This window comes from Strix aluco, chromosome 2, assembly GCF_031877795.1.
Source record: "Strix aluco isolate bStrAlu1 chromosome 2, bStrAlu1.hap1, whole genome shotgun sequence".
Taxonomy (NCBI): domain Eukaryota; kingdom Metazoa; phylum Chordata; class Aves; order Strigiformes; family Strigidae; genus Strix; species Strix aluco.
In genome coordinates this window covers 919250-939410 of record NC_133932.1, presented here as the reverse complement: position 1 = coordinate 939410, position 20161 = coordinate 919250, and the positions used below count along the sequence as shown (strand labels likewise).

Here is a 20161-nt window from a genome sequence, read left to right as displayed (position 1 = left end):
GCTTCACTTAAAACAAAACAAAAGAAAACCAACCTAGAAACTATAAGAAATGTGCCTTACTGGAAGGAAACTTTAGAGCAACCCTACACACTGTGAGAGAGGACTAAGGTTTTAGGCCCCGATACTCATCTTTGAGTAGTGTAATTTAGAGGAATCTTCCTTTGTAGCAATGGCATTGTCCCTGGGTATAATTGGGATAACATGGCTGAGCAGAAACAACCACTGCTTGTTTGTCGCTAGTCCATCTCCTACGGAACAGTGGAGAGGCCTTCCTTACTGCCAACGTTCCAATACGGCATTCAGTGAGACTGCAAATGTCTTGGGGAGAAGGAGGTGAAGAGGGTAAAGCAGCACTGACCAAAAATCGCACTAGCCTGGTGCGGAATAGTCCATTAAAAAAAGAGTGTACTGAAGTCTGGCGTAATTGTTTGTTTTAACTTCAGTTTTAATCACGTAAGTGCTTGTCATGCTGTAAGGAAGAAAGAAAACAAAACAGGGCATGATTTGGGTAAAACACATGGGGAGGCCATGTCTTCCGCCTGCACTAGCCTCCTGCCACAGGCTGTTTCCAGTGCTCCAGCTGGGTGGGGAAGGGATGCTGCAGTCTTTGTGTCTTCAGCCATTCAGTTGCTGGTTCCTCCACCTCCACCCTATCCCAGGGTGGCAGAGCAAGCCCCTGGGCTCTGCTGTCCCTGGGGCTGCCCCGGCCCCTGTGGATTAGCCCTTTGCTGCCAGGGGGGCTGGGGAAAGGAGTCCTGTCACCATCAGTGACCCCACCTTCAAGCTCAGCTGCTCAGGCTGTGCCCTGCTTTTGGGGCTCACTTGTTATGACTTAATGACTAGGTAGTGCTAATGAGTGAAAAAAGAGCTGAAATGGGTGATCGAAATGGGCCTCTGAAAGCGGTGGAAAGGCTGGCACTTGGCACGGTTGTATAAAGAAAATACTGTTATTCCTAAGGAAAAGGTACTATTTCTACAACTATAAGACATTTTTCTCTTTAGCACCAAAGCCACACATTGGTATTCATCCAGGCTTAATGCAAACACTGCATTGGGCAGCTCAGGGATAGTCAGCTCTTATAAGCAATTGTATCTTTGTAAGCTTTGTTTGGAGTTTTATCAGATTCTCTGCTGCAGTTTTCAGTAGACAAAAAATGGGCTTGGCATTTAAAACTCATCTTGTATCATTTTTCTAATTCCAGTTACAGTCACCGTAACTAATTTGTGGCAATAATCAAAAGAGAATTAGATGTTTATGTATCCTTATACATAATATAATATACAGCTAAAAATATAATATACAGATAAAAAATGGATTGTTAGCAAGTGTATTTATAAAATCAAGCACACTGACTGTCCAGTGTTGTAGCAGTGCATCTGAAGAGCAGAAGTTTATTATCGATGTATATATATTTAAATACTGACAGGTACTACAGCCAATTCAAATGTCTGTTGGAGCAATTTTTGATCAGTACAGAAACTGTGTTGGGTTTCCACGGGAAGTCCTTGCAAGCTACTGAAGCTGCCCCGTAGGTGGCGTGAGCCATCCGCTCAAGCATAGACACAAGCCTAACTTTCCTCTTGCATTTTTTTTTTTAAAAAGCAAAATTACAAAAACATGTTCACATAATTGTCTTTTCTATAGGTGTTATAGCCCGTGTTGGCTGGGACACAGCTGTGTTACACTGCCTCTGATTCAGAACTATCATGTCATGATCAATTATAAAGCTACTTCTTTCTTGTAAAGGTAGAATCTGATCTTAAGACACATTGTTCACCTGTGTCTTTGAATGAGGAGGGTCCTCTCTTCTCCCAGTTACTTCAGTCACCTACAGACAGCTCATTACCAACAGCATATTCCTGGTATTGGCCAGGGCAAATATCATACAAGCTGAGCATTAACAAATACCTTTCCTTTTAGTCCTTCCGGGCTTCCTGTCTTCTAGTCTTTTCAAACACTATCTCTTGTTTGTCAAAAGGCAAGGGACTTTGTTTTCTAGCTATCCTAGAAATGTATCATGTTGGAATGTGCTTTGCTCTGAGCACATCAAAATCTGCAGATTTTTCTGCTGGAGAGTAGAAAACAGTGAGCACCAGTCCTTTGATCTTAATCTTTCTATACTTAGGGAAGAAAGGGAATGAATTTTGAGTGTGTCTGCAGTTGCTATGCAGTTATACCTCCCATTTAGGGATCTTATTCATTCCTGGCTAGGTTTAATCACATGTGGCATAGAGTTTGTATTCCACACTTGACCATGGTAGGAGGAGATACCATGTACATTCAGGCATCTGTTCTGCACCTTTCAGCACTACTAGACCTCAGAGCAAAATCGTCTATATCTAAGTAAAAAGTGACGGGGGAGAGGAAATTAAAAAGAGAAGGAAGTCAAAGGAGGATTGTCTGTAGACACCTTCTATCTTCAGCTCTTCACAGCCACTGAATACTTGTGCGGGTAACTACTATATTTTTAAGCCAGGCAGAATGGACATCAGGTTTCAGGTACCGTAAAGAAAATTTAATGAAGGGACCCAACAACAAAATATGGTTTTTATCTCAAGATACAAAAATATCTGTCTCAAGAAGGGTATGAAGGAGTATGTTGCACAGCAGCTGGAACAGGTATTCTGCCTGAGCCTGAAGAACAAGGTGTGCAAAGTATCCAAGATTGAAAATAAATCCCTCATGACATTGTCAGGTATGTCAGTGGGAGTTACAGGGAAAACCCCACCAGGCACCTCTCAGCACCTCTAGGCACAACATGGGCTCGAGTGTTTAGCGCTCACAGTGTGCACAACAAACTTCTAATACATGGTCACGCTGAGGTACCCCAGGAGTTGCAGAGCTAGGAACACAAAGAAAAACTAATCTGGAAGATTAAAAGAATACACTTTGCAGGAAATTTGTCCAATACCTGGCTCACCTACTGTCCCATTTTTACTATTTAATCCCTAGTCACACTTCTAAGATATCTCTGAATAGTCTGAGTCCAGGAGAGATGCACCCAAAGACAAGAGTAATATGGAAGGTCTTTTTTCTTATTTCTTGCTTCAGCAGTACAGACCTGAATACTGGAAGCAGGGATTTTACAAAAAGCAGTGGTTGCACTCACTTCTTAGGTGCACAGGTAATAAAACTCTTCTTTGGATTTCTGAGGTTACATACCTCCAGGAAAACAGTCTCCACTTGGTTTAAATTTAGTTAAGTCCAGGACATAAAAATGTCATTGTCAGTGTTTCACAGGCCAGCACTAAACCTTTCCTAAAAGGAGATGTTATAATAATATCCAGAGGAGGGAATGAACTCACTGCAGGCAAAAATTATAATAAAAATAATGATAAAAAATCAGACTCCTCCAAGTCTCCTTTGGTTCAACTACAGACTGTAGGAGATTTCTCATAAAAGCATTTGATATTTTAATGTGACTGCACATTGGCTGGGCAAAGAGGAACATAACCTGTTGAGAGTTAACGTTTTAGGACTCTTCCTCATCATGCCAAATTTGATACTGCATTTTCAGCAAGAAAACTGCAGGCCACTTGGCTTAGCTGAAGCTGGGTAAGCCTTTTAGCCTATCAAATGTCACATGAAAAAATACCAGGCAAGTTGGGGCTGAGTAAGTGTTAAAGCTTTGTTAGGGTGGCGTGTCCTCAAATAATTGTAGAATGCCAGACACAGAGCTTCCCATGTTCCTTCGGGCTGAGCAGGGATGCCAAGTATACAGAATTGGAAGCTGTCTATCAGGGTTTTTTTTATTTGCTTGATACTGTGCAGACAGCAGAGACAAAATACCAAAAATGCTTGAAATCCTTGTGACCTTTCACTGCAAACTGTGAACCTTGTCCGCTGAACTCAACTTTCTATTTACACTGTCAGCACAGGCTCCATGCTGTTGCCTTTTCTTTGCCTTTCCAGTTTGTCATGTATCAAGGGACAGCTTCACAAACACTGCCCAGGAGGGGGGAACCTGAGCACATTCCAGACCTTCTGGAGGTTCAAAATACTAAGTCTCCATGTTGTGGATGGCTTAAAAATAGCTGTAATGCAAGCAAAGTAGCATGAAATATGCCGTTTGCACCCAAAGCAATTATTCTACAGAAAGCCTGAGCCGTGCCATCAGCTGGCATGGCTCCCATTCCCACGATGTGCGCCAACACCATGCCGCTGTGTAGCCGACTCCACTTACACCATCCCCCATTTACACCAGGAATACACAGGCGACTACAGAGTAAATGGTCCAAAAATGCATTCAGTAAACTACTGCGTCAGCTTCTCCACTAAAACATCCCTGATTTCAGCATCGTGCTCCAACATTCATCCACCCCTTGTAAATCATGAGCTAGACGGCTGCAGTGAACAAGTACAGGGGGAATTTCAGATGCATAAAGTAGAAATTGTGAGAGAGAGTAGAGTGAGTAGAAAAGTGAGGGTGACTGAGCACTGTCACGGCTTGCCCAGGGAGGTTGTGGAGTCTCCATCCTTGGAGCTAATTCAGAAGCTTTTTGGACATGGTCCTGGGCAACTGGTGTAGACGTTCCTACTTGAGCAGGGAGGTTGGACAAGATGTCCTGCTCCTGCGGTACCTTCTAACCTCAACCATTCTGTGATTCTGTGAAATTTTTCCTATGCCAGACTACTATGAACTGTAATGTTTGACAGTATTTGCTTAACTTTTGCAGTTGAAAAAGGATATCCTTAACCTGTTACTTAAATAAACCCAACAACTACCTTGAACTCCTTTGAAACTAAATAGAAGGTTGAATTCTGTAACAAATATTTTAGCTGAACTATCATTATTAGCTGGGTAATTCTTCTGACTATACTTCAAACTTAATTTCATTCGGTGGTAGCATTCCCTGAACTTTGCAAGACAAAGGTATTCATAAAGCTCTGTGTCTGAACTCCTTAGGGTCTAGAAAACTGTCTTAAAAGGCGACATTTCCAGAGAGACTCCTGCATAGAAAATACATTGGTGTTTCCTGAAGAAACTCAGTGAGTTCAAAAGGAATCATGACATTGATAAGTTACGTCAATGAGGCTTTTGAAAGAAGACTCTTGACTAGTGCTACTCTTCCCTGAATGTGGAAGCTATGGAAAATGTGTGGAAAACATTTGCAAATCGATGACTGCGGCTATATGCTCTGTGTGGGACTGTTCATGAGCTATCTGTTAGTAACCCATGTGCTTCAGCACACAAACAGGAGGATTTAAGCTTAATGCAAAACCCAGAAGAAGAGTTACTGTTCACAACAACTGTTTCCCAAATCAGACAGGCACATTGCTCTAGTCTTCCATGAATTTCCTGTTATCAGTATAAAAATCTGCTGCCTACTGGCTTGAAGTTGCTTTTCAGCCCAAGCAACCTTGAGTTAGCTGCTTCTCCTCATTTGCGAAGGGGCAGGCGCTGCGTATCACCAAAGTACTCCCAATGAACCTGTCGCCAAGGACCCGAAGGGTGTACATGTGTGCACAGGTGAGGACGTCTGGGGAGCCGGGGACTAGAGAAGCAAAGCATTTAATGAGCAGCAGGTCCTTCAGGTCTCTGCTTTGCACCCACTGGGATCATAAACTTGTCATCGTGGTTACTAACAGCACGCAGGAGGTGTCTGTGGAATATCCCCAATTCTAATGATTTGTAGAGGCAAGCTCAGCTCTTTCTGTGTTCTTCTATACTGGAGCTTTATGTGTCAATTATCGCTACTAAAGCCCTAAACAAGCCGCTCTTCTTCAAAACACAGACAAAAGCAACCATTGGGTTTATTCACAATAATGCTTGGATTAGTAAAAGAAACCACATTCACCAACAGGAAAAGAGAAGTAAATTTCTAAGCTATTGAATAACACTGCTATGTTTGGAAAGGATTTTTCTTTTGTAATTCCCCTTTAATTTCCTCCCATCCAGAGCTGCTGAGAGGAATCTGAAGTTAGGTTTTCATGAGTTACTAAAGGAGTCCAGCAACTGACTCCTGTTTAAAATCAGTGGCCCTGGAAATGTAAGGTAACATTTCCATAAACACATGTGTAATTTGAGGTTTAAGTTCCACTAAAAATCATCCAGTACTTCCAGCTCCCCAGGTCAGCCAGGGAAAAGGCAGACTGGTAAACTAATCCTTATTATCAGATAAGCAGGGACTGAATGGAGGAACATAAAGCAAGAGAAGATGAGGGCAAAACTGAGGACAGGGAAGATGACTAAGTTCACAAAGAGGCATAAAAGGCAGTTTAATGGGAAAAAGGATAGACAGAAAGAATATCGGACTATATAAACAGAAACATTACTTTCAGTGGCTTAGTTTTTCTTTTGAGTTTGAGATGTGACCTCAGTAAACCCACAAAAACTTGTATAACTTTATCACCTGACTCAGTGTCTCTGAATTCAGCACAATGCATTTTTTTCATTCTGCTTCCTGATCAGATTAGAAAGTGTTTGAAGTTAAACTGTGCATTCTGGTAACCTTTCTGAATAGTTTTGCTTTCTTCATTGCAGTTGTCATTTTTCAATTTAAAAATATTATTAAAATACCACATTTGGGTGGGTAGTGACTACCATGACACTGTGCAGAAAACCGAAGCAATCTGAAGCAAGCTAGACATTCTGAGTACATTTTTAAAATACCTTATTGCTTAAATAAAATAAACTTAAATCCCTTAGTCTAGCAATTACTTTCAGATGTTTGATTGTTTATTTTTAAAGAACTGTCATATCGACCATTTAGAACTGACAAGTACTATGTTGATATCTTCACGAGTTTTCTCTAACATCTGCTCCCTGCCCTGTGTTGGGAACTACATACTTATCTTCATTGTCTCTTGTATTTATCTTAATTTTGCTGTATTTTATTTTATTAGAGGAAAAACTTAGCAGAGCTGTTTGTGGCAAGATTTAGTTACAGGAAACCCAAAAGCTAAGCCCCAGTTTCAGCTGAGACAATTAGACTGTTGATTTTGGTAGCAGCTCAGGACTTCTATTGGACCCAAATGCCTTTCAAGTCTATCTGCCAGTTGATGCTCAAGTCTGAAAATTTTTATTCTTGCTACAGATAAAGGGCTTTGTTTCCTTTTAATTTGAGGGATATTTCTATCCAGATCTGAATGTTTTGCTGAAATTCTTCTCTATTCACTGGAATAGATTAAAAAAAAAAAAAAGGAAATAACATTTTCCAGAACTTTCACCCTTTTTAAAGGCTTTTTTCCCTTTAATTCTCTGTTCCTGAGATCTGTGAATTGTCGAGGACAGTGTTTGTTTTCCTCAAAGCAATTCTGCCAGGCATGAAAAGTAGCAGGTGCTAATTTGTAATGCTTAGCTTAACTGTTGCTTTTTTCTGTCTAGAAAGTATATTCAATAGCTCCTATTACTGTTTCACCTGCTGTAGGTAAAGGACTCTAAAATGCTGAACACGTGATACTTTTTTTTTTAAAGTGATCCATATTATTCTGTAACACCAGATCTTTGTTGAAGGGTTTGAAGAAATTACTAATAAAAGAAGCAGTGCTCTTATACAGTCTTTTCATCAACTGCTATAAAAACTTTGCAGTCGAGTTATCAAAGTCCACTGCCATTCTTGGATGGCTGTTTTATTGCTAGGTGGATTGGGCTCTAAAATTTTCTTATGGATGCTCTGGGAGAATGTAAATACTAGCTGGGAAGTGGTTTATTCTCTCTTAATATTTTGTGGGCTGCAGCCTTGGGCTATACAATTTTTTTTTTTCTTTTCGTTTTGTTTCTGGTTTTTTTTTTCCCTTAGACTTTTATAGCCCCCGATGTAGGGTGGGTCCCAGCAGCCAATGCCGGGTGAGACGGTCACCAGGGACAGCTCCAGCGGTGGCCACTGCCAAGAGATGCTGGTAGCCTGGCACGGCACCAGCCCACCCCAGTGCCTGGAGGAGTTCTGTGGGTTCACAGAGCCGGGGGGCTGCCGGGGCTGGTGCTCTAGAGCCGTGTGTTTCTAGAGTCGTGTTTATGGGACTCTACCGGTTTCGTTTCAGACACGTTGTGTAGGATTTCTCTGCAAGGGAGAAACACGATCGGATGTGGCGCTCGTCTTCCTCAAAAGATGTTCGGAAAGTCTGAGGAATTTACGTGATTAATTCTTAACATGTGGGTTCTTTTAATTAGCTATCTAGAAACCAAAACAGACTGCAGGACACTATTGCAACGCAGCTTGTTAAGCAATAATGCATTTTTTCTTCCAAAAGTCACACTTGATAACAAACAATAATCATAGGCATAAGATGACTGTGGATACTATGAGCTAATGTCTAGTTGTCAGAAACTTTTCCATTAAGGCTCAGAATGATGTTTAACATATTCTTCCCATTATTGAGCAAACTAAACATTATATTAAACATGGATTTCCCAATGAATGTTACTGCTGTTTATTTTTACATGTGCATACATATGGAAGCAGACACGTGTACATATGCATTTAGGGTATCAAAAGCACATCAATAGCATGGTTCACTCTTTTCCCAGGATATAATCTTTTTTGACATTTCTTTTTTCCTTACTCTTTCCTGACCATAAAATTAGATTTAAAACAAGATTCTTTAAATAAACATGAAATGCCAAAATTCCATGCTCTCTCCTATTAAACAATGGAGAATGACTGAAAGGGTAGATTTCTTTAATTATCTAGGAAAAAAAATGCTGTTGAGGATGATCACCAAAATTTATGTAACATCTATTTTTCTACTCAAAATTCAAAAGCTTTGGTGTACAGCAAACACTTGAATTAACTTATGAAATCCCGTGTAGATGATAGCTTTAAGACAACTTCAGTTTTAAGCCTTTGCTCTTTGTTTTTGGTATTATGTACGACTCATTTAGGATTTCAAAGCTGGATATACTTACATTTAGATTTCGGGAAAGGGCAGAAGGACAGGTTGTTTGCTTTTCACTTTAAGAGACCTAGATTTCCTGATTGTGTTAGGCCCGTTGTTAACTTTGTTGATTTTAAGTTGGTCCCTAGGGGGAAAAGAAAGCTTGTAAGAAATGTATGAGCACACTATCCTTTTTTCTTGCAGAAATATTAAGGAATATTGGCCAAGATTTTCAAACACAGTGGCTTAACGTTGTCTTTTAACTCCATATTCAGGCTTCTTATTCAAGGTCTACTGTTCAGAAGTATGAAAACCTGGCAACTCATTCACTTTGAGTAGTCTTTTTAATTACTCAATGCTTGTGAAAACTGATGTAGCAGTTTGAATATGGACTAAAAATCCTAATGTTTGGTATTTTTGTTGGCAATCCTGTAATAATTATGCTGTAAATCAAAATATGGGATTGGATTTCAAGAAAAGTGCCTTGAGCCTTGTTCCCACCCTTCCGCAGAGACACTGCATAGCTTTTGCAGATTACTAGGTATAAAACTATCAGTTTGAAGGGCAGCTGAAAAACTTTTACTTAATCTCATTTTTCTCCACGTGTGTTGCCCCCATGAAAATGTACATACAAACCCTTTCATGCAATGTGCAGCATAAAGTCATTAGATCCCAAGAGGCTTGGGTTGATAGGATGTGCTTGGAACTGCCCCGCCAAGTCCCAAGCGTGACGGCACTGCTCGTGTGAGGATGCTAACAAGGGGAGCCGCAGGCAGTGCTAATGTCCTATAGAAATATAAAATATGCTCACCCGTTTTTATAAGCTAATCGCTGCCATGCAGCTGCTCCCAAGTCGTATCTACTTTGCCTGACCCAAATCCCACTGACATGGCTGGGAAGAGTCTCTGTGATTTGGTGGGCTCAGTTGCCATCCAGACATTTAGGATTCAGTGTGATACAGTCCTGGATGGTGAATTCTGGAGACCTGTGCTCCAGCTGGCGTGTGAGCACATACTGGATCAGAGCTGGGGAGGGCCCAGCACCTCTCTGCATAGCCCCTGCCCTCAGCTGCTGACAACACACTCCTTTTTCTGCTCAGTGTCCATCCTGCATGAACCCATGGGCTACTAGAAAAACAGCCCTTTGATAAGCAGGGTGATTGGCTTTGTAGTTGAAAATGGAGATATTTGGCCTAAGATCTCCCTTGCCTGTGTTTTTACTGCAGAGCCACTAGTTTCCCAGCAGTCAGAGTAACTCCAGAGAGCCAAACACACCCGAAGGTATCTCTCCATTTACTTTAAGCATTTTATCAGCCAGGGCAAAATGAAAACTCAGGAGTAGTGGCTCCTAACATCTGCACAGCTGAGCTTCAGCAGTGCTGTGTACCCCAGGACTCAGTGGGCCCCAGGGCTGCTGTGCTGTGGGTGGCCCGGCCGCCATGAGACTGTGCTAACCTTAGAGGGAGGAAGCATTTGGGGAAGGAGGAGAGCCAAAACAGAGTACTGATTTTACAAGGGAAACCTGCGGGTAGCTTGACTGTTTTACCTCAGATTTATTCAAGCCCACTTGAAACAGGCCTGCTACCCCCTGTTTCATCTGAATGCCACACCTGGGCTATTGTAAGGTCTCTTGCTTTCAAATCTGACAAAATAATTAATTAAATTTCAGTCAAAACAGAACATTTTTACAAAAGAAGCTTGAATCTTGTACACAGAGGAGCATTTTCTGCCCGAAAGGAGATCTCAAAACATTAGTCCAGGTATCTCTGGAGTGCATTGTTGCCAACCAGCCCTTGAGCTTTTGGTCACAGAGTGGAATCTGTTTCTCTATTTCCCGAGGCTCCGGCTGCCCACCCAGCCCCAGCACGGGCTCTGAGAGCTGCTGCATGATGGCAGCCAGGTGGGTACCTTCCTCACACAGCCCAGAGCCCTTGCAGAAAGTAACTGGCTGCTTTCCAGGCCCTTTGGTTTAGATTAGGAATTAGATTAGTGATGACAAAGCTTTCTGGACTCTGCTGTCAGATTTATTTTAACAAATCTCTGCAACGACTGCCAGGTCAGTTCTCTGGCAATACCAGATCTAGCACTGGCCCCTGATCTGCCTTTGCTTTGGTAGGTATCTGTGGTGATTTTCTCTTGACTCCCCCCATCTCTTGCAAGCAGACCCCTGCTCAGTTTGTGGTGCAGTTCAGCAGATGCGCTGCCACGTGGGGAACCAATGGGAGACAATGTCCAAGTACTGTGGATTATTTGCAATTGGTTTCATCCAATTCATCTGAGCTGTACAAAGAAATGTGCATTTGGCACCTTTCTGAGAGGACTCAAAGCCTGGAGAGCAGAAATTGCCAGTGCATTATGTGAATCCTCATGGCCATTTGCTTCCTAGTTTTATGAAGAGTAGCTTTTTATTGTTTATCCTGCCAAACAGGCCTTCTCCTTCAAACAATGAGTCAATAATTCAGAACACATCTACACCCACTCAACACTTTTAGAGATGGTTCTGGGCTCCACAGTTCAGCTCTGGATACAAACTTCTCTGCAGCTTGCAGGTGTTTAGGTTTGGGGCTTTGGCTCCGCTTCTTGTGTGGATGAAGGAAAGGCACAAAGTCAGAATTAGCTTTGAATAGCGTCACGGTGTAACCCCAGCTGGCATCTAAGCACCACACAGCCTCTCGCTTATTCCCCTCCCAGTGGGATGTTGTATTGTTGCATGCTGAAGCCATAAGACTTGTTTTTCAAGGCCCAGGACAGTGTTCCAGGCAGTGGCATGGGGCACGGGATATGTTTCCAACCACGACAAATAGTTAGCAAAATGGAAAGCTGCCAGACTGAAGGGGATGACAAGCTACTTTGCCTGTGCCTGCAGAGAGAGGGATTAGGCATTTCAGCCAAGCAGCTCGTTCCTGCCTCTTGTTTGTACCATCCATGCTGCTGTGACTGCCTTTGTGGGATTAGAAAGAGGGTAAAGGAGTGCCAGCGTGTACCAGAGGGCCCCGACACAGCAGCAGTAGCAGCGATCACATCTGCCCTTTCTACCTCCAGTGGCAGCAGGATTTCTTTGGCTTTCTGCCCTGGTCCTGTCCTAGTTCCTGTCCCTCCAAGGGACCTCAAGAAGGTACAGAAAAATATGTAGATGGTGATGGTGGAGATAGTGGAAGTGAAGGGAAGGTCTGTGGGTGTCCTGCCTCCAGGGAGGAGGGGAAGGAAGGAGAAGAAGCGGTTCCAAGAAGAGACAACTGTAGGAGTGGAAAAAGTGCCCTGTCCCCTCACCACCTCCCCACACGTACTCCCCTCAGTTCTCAAAAAGCCCCCACAACATCACTGACACAGTCCCCACCTGTCCCTCTCATGTGCCTTTCCCCATCCACACCACCACTGTTACCCCTGCCTGCTTTGCCTGCTCCAAGGATACCCTTGGCCAGTGCTGAGAGTTTGTTTTTGCTACACAGTGTAACCAATAAAAAGCCGAATTCTGGCTCCAGTAAATCACTCCACAGGCTCCCACTGATTTTTCTGAAAGGAACTCCTGGCCACTTTGAGATCTTACTCTCTTTAAAACTCATCTAATATTATTATCCAGCTCTTCATGCCCTGAGACTGATCTGATGCATTCTTCCAGTTAACTACTTTCAGAACTGAAAACCTATAATGGTGCAACATACATATTTTTAACCTGAAAAATAATCTCATTAAAGATTTCCTACTGATACAATCCCTGTCTCCCCTAGGTTATTCAATCACATGGAGATCCTGATATATATATTGGGACTATTCAGAAAAGTTCCAAGTCTAAAGCCATAATGTTGGGGAACTTAGAAGGCAGTTTTTATCTGTTATGGAGAAAGTAAGTCCCAAGAAGGCTTCCTGGAGAAGCAAGGAAGGGAGTGAATATGAAAGAGAGAGGAGAATGAGAGAAACCATTCCCAAGAGGAAACTTAAGCATTAGATTTCCTGATTGGTAGAGTTTCATTTCATTGTTCTGCATTTAAAATTACTTAGTGCAAAGCTGTAGCTGAAAGAAGAGGGGAGAATTAATTTTCTGTGTAGTAAATCTTCAAATACATTAAGGTGCCATGCACTCTCCTCTCCCTCCCACTCTGCTGCCTGGGTATGGAAACAACATTTTGTGTTTGCAATTCAAGTGCAGAAAGGCAAAAGCAGGAAGGCAGAAAATCACTGTATTCTCTCTCTTAACACAGAAACAGCATGACCCCTGGTTAATTTAAGTAGTCACATAAATATAACTTCTATTTTAAGCATATACTTAAGTCCTGCTGATTCAATATTCAGTCCAAATGCAAATGACTTTTGTGGAATGAGGTCTGCATTGAACTGGATCTACTTAGTAAAATATTTCAGTCTGTTGTTTGAGGGAGAAAAGAGGAATCTGGTCAATTGCTGCAAATGCCTCTGTAGGAAAATCACTGCTATACTCATTGTTTGTGCTATTTTCTAGTGAATTTTTTAAATTTTTGTGAGAGAGAACTACTGTGGAATAGAAGGCTGGTCTGAAGAAAAGTCACAGGAATGTGTACACATAATTACATCTTTTGAAAGTAGCACGCTACACTGGATTTCCTAAACTGTACCAGAAAACAGTGACATCCTGGAACTGACATCTGCAATTCAAGTACCAGCTTTCCAAGCATAATTAATGTCCTTGTAAATGTTTCAGTATCAAATTTGGGACTCACTTTGGACAAGCCTGTCTATAAGCTCTATTCTTTTTTTTTTCCCCATTTATTATTTCATTTTCCTATGTTCCAGGGGTGACAGCTGTGATATTTAAATCTAAGAAATAGCAAGTTGAAATAGCATGTTTTAAAGTATTTATTACATTTAATTGAAATATGTATAAGTTGCTTCCATTTATAATTCACTCTTTTCTCCTGACATTGTTCTTTTTTTGCTTAAAATACCTATGATTCCCATCCTCCCTTATACAAAATACACAAATACTTTTATATAATTACATAATTTAGTCACACACCAAAACAGAGAGTAGAGGATATGAAAATTACTTATGACAGATGAGTCACATTAATATTTTGTTCTAAGCCATGAGAAAAATGAGACACACAGGGTAGGAATCAGAACAGATCAAAACCCTTAGTGCTTTATGATCCAAACCCACAACTATCTATTGAGGTGCAAAATGTTCTTTTTTCAAATAAAGTGTGAGAAAAACACAGAGTTTTGTAATGCTAATGCTGGCAGCACACAATGTTGCAATTATTCTCAATATTTTGAGATGCTTGAATCATAACCAAAACTTTAAGCAACACTGAGGTAAAAGCATTTTTATATTCCTTCACAAAAAAAAAAAAAAAAAAAAAAGGGTTTGTCGTAGTTGCTTCAGAAATAGTGTGCCAAGTTCCTACCAGTGACTGATAATAAAAACAGAAGGGAGGGATGTCATGACATCCTCTTGCCTTTTTCTTCTTTCCAGCATAGTAAATTCAGAATCATTCAGATAGTACTCCCATTAACTTTGTCAGATTTCTGTGCTGCTGAAAAGATCTTGTATATTCTGTCATTGAAAAGAGTAATTCTGGTTGCCTTTTACAGGTACTTTACTATTTCAGTGCATGTGGCTAACTTAGTCTGGATATGAAGCATTCTCTTGCTTCCTATGTAGAGGTCAGTCAATAGGATCGGTCACATTGGGTATGTTCTCAGCAGGTCACCACTCACTGTCAGTCTTAACACCAATCACTCCATCTGATGTGATCAGGTAATATCGTCTGGAATTTGGGTCACTGCTGCATGAACTAGGTATTCTGTTTCCTAGGTATCCTCTTTGTTCACTCCCTCTTCCTGACGTAGTATCCGATGGAGAGCTCAAGAGGGTAAGCACCTGAGACGAGCTCCTCAGCACCCTCGAGCCCTGGGAAAGGATACGCTCCTTTTGGTACCTGGTGGAGGCAGGCTGGGACCGCTGTCAAAAAGCACTGTGAGAGTGCTTTTTGATTTATTTGTTTAGCTGGCTGCACAGCGGGTGCTGCAATACGGACCCGACAGACCCTTGAGCCTGCCAGGCCCCAGTTCAGCAAAATACTGAAGTGGGGAGGGACTGAAGCATGCATGTGGAGACATGTATTTCCCCAACTATAACTTCGTATAACTGTCTGGGTGCTGTAAACTCTGTAGGACTGGAGTTGAGCTGTGTTTCTCATCCTGAGTGAATTAGGTGGGTATTAGCTCTGCTTAACATCGCTTGTTTGTTCTTCCAGCTACTAGGAGGGGCCCCGTTCCTACCCACTCCCCATCAAAATCTGTCTTTTCCTCCTATGATAACAGAAGTAGCTGTTCACAGTGCATACCGTGCTGGGCTGGCCTGGTTTTATGCCACTTTTTCATGCTGTGTTAAAACATGGAAAGCGAACAGACAATTTATGGAAAATCAACACAAAAGATGAAGGATGAAAATTTCAGAACTAAATGGGTGGTCTTAACCAGACAATTCCTGTGGACTTTATTCAGAGAAATACATGGCTAAATAATTAGGAACCGGCACAATGCTTTGAATATCTAGCTGTAAAGGTGTTCCCTTAAGCCAATAAAAGCAAGTTCTCCTTTTTCTCCCATTTTTAATTTGCCTCATCATGCCTGAGGAATTTTTCTACCTTCTTAATTTATGCGATACTTTTTCTACATTTCCTATCATTCATTGAACGTCAGTAATTTGTTTCTTTATCATTAGGCTAGTGGAAGCTATTGGGGTGTGACTGCAACTTGCTTACAAACAGGTATAGTTGTTGCACTTTGTTTAGTCCATGGAAGTTCAGTGATTTAGTTTTTGTTCACCAGCCAATGTGTGAGACACTCGCTTTGAAGTAAACACAGACCCTGGGTAATGGCAGGCCATTTCTTTAGTGATACTGGAACCATCACAAGATGTGTTTCTTCTTAATAGTAGCTTAAAATTGTGATAAGCTCTTCAGGCTTTTTAGCCAAAGCAATTCCCACAAAACCACCTCGCCAGAAAAGGTTTGTAGGAGCATGTTGAACTGCAATTAAAGAGTAGGCCTCCGAGTGCCAAGAAGATTATAGGGAGGTATTATTGGTCCAGACAGAAATTTTGCCAGGCCTTCAGGACAGAATTATGTATCACTGTGTGTTTCTCTCTGGTATGTTTCTACACCATGAACTTGGATAGAATTTAAAATTTATGATGAAATCTAAGCTCTGTTAAGACTACTGAATTTCTGTCTTGAAATTTTTCCTGATTCTAACTAACACATACAAGGATTTGCTAGTGCCAGCCAAGACTAGCTATTTCTGGGAGAGATACCTGTAAAAGGAAACAGTAGGTAGAGAAGACATGGTGTAGTTTTAGTCAGGTTATTTATGCACGCCTCTTAAAAAAAAACCAACGGAAGAGTAAACTTTCCAGTTCCTTACAGCTGCCAATCTCAACAAACCAATTCTTTATCCATCCTGCAATTTTTATCAGCTTAGTCTCATGTTCTAAGGAAAAATGAAGTGAAATGCACATTTTTTATATAATCTAAGCAAAAGCCAGAACACATAACTTGCTCATGCAGTGTGCAGTGACCATGTGCTCTATCTACCACAGGTATAGGTAGTGTTCCTTACCCTGATTGGCACCAGCCAATTCTTGCTGCCTTGTTTATTTGTTTAGCGAAACTCCCTGACCTACACCACATCCTTTTGTGTAATGTACCTTCAAAAGCTAAGAGATAGCCGTAAGGACTATGCTAACTTCTGGATAATATATTTGAAAGAATTGTTCTAAACACCATAAATGTAATCATGATTAAATATCAGAGCAGAGAACAACCTTGACTGTCATCTGCATACTCTGCATGGGCAGAAACAAACAGAAGTAAATTCTACTCTCCATTGCTGATACCCAGATAACAGAATATTGGACACTGAACATCTTTGATATTTGGCAAATGGAAAAAGCTTAAAGGAGATGAAACTGCCGAACAGTTTCTATGTTAGCTGTATGGAATCTCACATTATAAGGAAAAGGCAAAACTTTTATGTTCAAGTCTCTAGAACACTGAGATGATAAAGTAATTAAACGTGTATCTCATTTATTTTTGAGGATATTTAAGTGTTATACATTGAGTTATGTACATGACTAGTTTCTTTGCTGAATCAGGGGCTTAAATTAAGCTGGCAGAAATACCCCCATACTTAGCAGAGAGCAAAACAGCAATTGCAGAAAAGCGTGGGCTTTATTTTTTCATCATACTTTTTCTCTTAAGTAAAATCAAAGCAATTAAACATGCTCAAACAGATGTGTGTTTTCTGCTCAGGTTGGGATAAGGAAATGAAAAGGAACATGGTCTACTATTACTAATTAAAAAGAAGAAATGCTATATTTGTGCATTTCATCATAAAGTAAAATGTTTTCAGGTTTACAGAGGAAAAAGTATTGAGAATATGTTCCAAATGCCACCCTTGGAAGTGAAATGCCTCTGTGGACTGTAAAGTATGACCTCCCCTTCATGTTCCTTAGGGATTCATGCTGTTTGTTGTCAATTCCTTTTAAGGCAAGATTTTAGGAGTTTCCCATTACAGGCAGGCAGGAGAATTCCTCTCCAAGCTAATATAGTACCCGATAAGCTTATGCCAGTGGCTTATTTGGTCATCATTACAGTAGTATCTAAATATTCACGTATTTATCTTCACAGTACCTTGTGAGGTAGGGAGGAGGCACCACTCCCATGTTGTGGCTGGAATGAGGCTAAATCCTCTCCCCAAGGTTGGTCAGGAAGTATGTAAGAGATGTGGGGCACAGGAAGGAGGAACTCCCTGCCTCGGGGTAGTGCCTTAGTCAGGGGGTCAGCCTTCCTTTCTACATAGATATGAAGCTGTATCCAGGACCAGCAGCACAAACACTGCTTGGGTGTTTGAAGAAATTATGACACATCCCACCTCTTGAACTGTTTCACTTGGGATATGTCCTGGGATCTCAGTCAGATATGTTCCCCTGCCCCTTGCCTCCCTAACCCCAAAAAGCATAGCCTGCACTTTTCCAAGCACTGAATTTTTTTTAACTTATGAATGTCATTAGCTCATTAAAACTTACACACTGTTTCTACCAAGTTTGGAATTTCTATTCCAAAATTTCATCACCTGATGTGATTATATAGGTGGTATTTATACATGTGATTGCACTAGACTCCCAGCTGTATTGCTATGCAAATTAAAGGCTTTAAAGAAACAGCAGTTGTGAGGTGTGTGACAAGTCAGAAATGGTGCTCAGATGTCATACATAAGTAATGAAATAAACATTTCAAATGTCATTGAATATATTTAATTAATAAAATGGGCTGGTAAAGATGAGAGCATTAACTAATGACTTTAAAAGAGGCGTTTAAAGATTTTCCCAAATTTATACAATAAGAGGTAGCCCAAGCACTGCAAAATACAATAAGTACTTTGACTTAGCTGAAGTCCTACAGACAGTCTAGAAACAGAAAGAACATTTGGATGGAAATATAACTAAGCAGAGATTCTAGAAATAATTCAGCTATAAAAAGCCACAGGAGTCCAGGCTTTGATGAATTCCTGAGACCATTCTATAAAGAATTAAAAGATGTACCAACGCTAATTCTAAGGAAAGATACCTCTTCTGAGTTGGACAGAAAGGTTCTGGTGATAAGAACGTTTCTAATAATAATCCTAAAACTTATGAAATTATGAAGGTGTATAGAAAGTACAGATCCTGAATAAAGATGGATTGTAAGACATGGCAACATTCTGGCCAGCAGATTGGAAATAATCTTCTCAAGTATAAAAGAGATGTATCACTTTAATTAAGAACAAGTTTGTAATTATGTTAGTTCATTGATTTCATTTAGCATTTTCATAAATGTAGAATTGAATCTAATGTCAGCCTTTTCTGGAGGTGGCAAGAAGGATTTTGATAGCGTGGGATGGATTGGCTGCATCCAAACTGTTCTCCATACAGTAGCTACCTGAACGTGGCAATAGAACTTCTCTGTTCTAGAGTTCACACTGCAATTAGTACTAAAATCAAATTTGCTTGCATATGGGAGAACAGCTGCAAGAGTTAACCCCTCTTTCTTTTATCCCTAGTATTTTAATCTGAATTCATTTGAAAGCACAGGCTATGTCAGTTATAAAACCATTTTCTAGGTAAGGTCCACCCTTCTTCCAGATGACATCAACGTGATCTATACAGTTGTAACTTCCAAGATGGATCTACCGTTACCTGTAGATAATTTAGATGTTATGTGTGATAGAAAATAAATCCATCCTCTGTTTCCATGGCTTAAACTATTGAGAATTTAACAGACTTAAATACCTTCAGTGGTGTCCAAGTCATAGGGAGATGGGAAATTACTAGGGACTTAAATAAATTGATTTCATCTGGGATGACCTCAGATACCATGTTCAGAAGTGGTAGTCTAAACCTGTGTGGGAGCACAGAGTTAAACAGAATCTTTGGCTTTTGGAAACTGGAAAAATACCAGCCTTTTCTTCCCTCAAAAACTGATGAATGCAAATGAAAATATAAAATGACTTATCTTCCACAGCAGCTGGTTAATGCCTTTAATTTCTTAGGCAATAATAGTACAAGGTTGACTGGGATAAGTTTTAGGTCTGGCAAACATTAAAAAGATATTTCAAATCTTAGCAGGATAGCTGGCAGGTTTAGTAGAGACCATATTTGGTTATGATAACAGTAAAACAAAAGATATGGTTATTTTAATTTAAATTGCACTGGAATAGGATGAGGTCTGATGAAGGAAGGTGGGTCAAACTGCACATCTGACTGATAGATACAACTGTGTTAGAGAGCAAAACTAGCAACAGAATTCCACAGCTATTAACATCCTGTTTTTATATCAGTATTTCCAGGTGAATTTTTACTGGGAAAAGAAGCATAAAATTTCTGGGTATAATGGCATGACTCTGACAAAGGATGGGGAAAATTAGATATGCTCTGACTCCCAAAAATGACAAAAGAAAATGAATCTTTCGTTCTAAAATGAGCACTTATTTGAGGAGAGCTAGAAAGATATCCCTCTGGGTTGCTTTTTCCCAGAGATACAATCTTCATTAATTAGATATATGAATTCTTGCCGAGGTCAGCAGCTCAGTGAAGATAAATGTCTCTAGCAGAGGATGTGAAATGTCATGGTTTTAAGAATCCATGTACCACCTACATGTTAGATCCTATTCTGAGACTGAAAAAAAAAGACAGGTAAATTGGGCAGAACATGTAAAGATACCTAGTCAGCTTATCTTTGGCAGCTTAAGAGCACATGAAAAACAGTCTTGTTAGATAAAGGATCCACCTTCCACAGAAGTCCTATCAGCCAGCAGGCAAGTCTTT

The 20161-nt window shown here is 40.6% G+C and overlaps 1 protein-coding gene across 2 annotated transcripts in view; it reads right to left on the bottom strand.

The window, feature by feature from the left end:
• Positions 1 to 20161, bottom strand: part of COL8A1 (collagen type VIII alpha 1 chain) — a 92461-nt gene that overhangs the window by 26460 nt on the left and 45840 nt on the right. The window contains exon 3 of one of the 2 annotated variants that reach the window (XM_074807431.1): positions 8850 to 8963. The exons of the other annotated variant lie outside the window; for it this stretch is intronic. The gene's annotated coding sequence lies outside the window, so the exon portion shown is untranslated. The remainder of the gene's footprint in view (positions 1 to 8849; positions 8964 to 20161) is intronic. 2 annotated transcript variants of the gene reach the window in all.